Source organism: Condylura cristata, unplaced genomic scaffold (genome assembly GCF_000260355.1).
Source record: "Condylura cristata isolate star-nosed mole 26May11 unplaced genomic scaffold, ConCri1.0 scaffold00025, whole genome shotgun sequence".
In the NCBI taxonomy this organism is placed as follows: Eukaryota; Metazoa; Chordata; class Mammalia; order Eulipotyphla; family Talpidae; genus Condylura; species Condylura cristata.
Window position 1 is genome coordinate 29,840,892 of NW_004567126.1, and position 1,186 is coordinate 29,842,077.

The window sequence follows — 1,186 nt, forward strand, 5'->3', positions numbered from 1 at the left end:
GGAATATAAAGCAGATCTGAGGCGGCAGCTTGATGGAGGCAGAGAGACAGAGTGGGGCTGTGGGAACAGGGACCCACAGGGGGCAGCAGCGCACACCCTCCTTCTGGCCAGCAAAGGACCCACCCTCATCCTGTGGGGGGCCTGGCCTGCAGCTGCCCAGGAAGCAGTTTCTGGGCCTCCGGCCAATGCCATAGTCCGGGAACGGAGCCTGCTGCAGTCACAGGTGGCTGAGTGGACGCCAAGCCACCATCAAGGCAGCTGGGAGGATGAAGCTGGGGGGAGGCGGGGCCGATGGGTGACAGGGTCAGTCCAAGGTCACACTCCCCCCTTCACCCCTGCGGCAGCCAGGCCTCCCTCCCGTGGGGCAAATGGCACCTCTCCGCCTCAGTCTGTCCATCTGTGAAATGGGAATCAGAAAAGTGTCCACCCTGGACAGTGAGGGGACCACAAGTAGCAGTGGCCGAGTTCAGAACAGCCCCCACGCAGCAGGAATGATTTGCTGCCCGTGCCAGTCTGCACTGGCGTGAGCTCCCCTCCATGGGCAGTACAGGCTCCTGGCCAGTGCTGAGCAGGCTCGTTCTGGGGGGTCAGCACACCCCACTCTGGGTCCCTTTGCTGCCCTGCCCTTTGCTGCTGCCCAGGATCTACAAGAACCCAGCGGAGGTCTGGCCTCAGGCCCTTGAAACTTGATGGCCTGACCAGACGCAGAGGAGGCAGGGCGCAGGCATGGGGGCACCCAAACTCCCCAAATCACTCCACATAAAAGCAGACGAAGATCACTCTTCCACGCTGGTCTGGCGGGCACTGGTCCCTCGGTCTGCCAGACCAAGTGCGGGTGGTGACAAAGTCTGGTTAGAGGAACGCCAGTGGCCATCAGCTACCCAGACAGCAGAAGGACCACGCCTGTTTGGAAGGCAGCCCCCACGGGGTGACGGGGGTGCGGCTGGCCGTGTCTACAGTGACCGCGAGAGTGCTGGGGGCAAGTCAGCCGGAGCCAGGCAGCCAAGCTTCCTCTGCGGGCCACATGGAGACTGGTGCAGGGCTGACCTGAGCATCGCCCCTAAGGCCGGCGCGGGCGTCCAGGCGCGAGGTGGTGGAGGCCTGGGCCGGTGGGTCCGGGACCACACCGGCGGGGCTGGGCTGTCGGTGGAGACCCGCTTTCCCCGGCCGGGCATGGCCGCAGGGG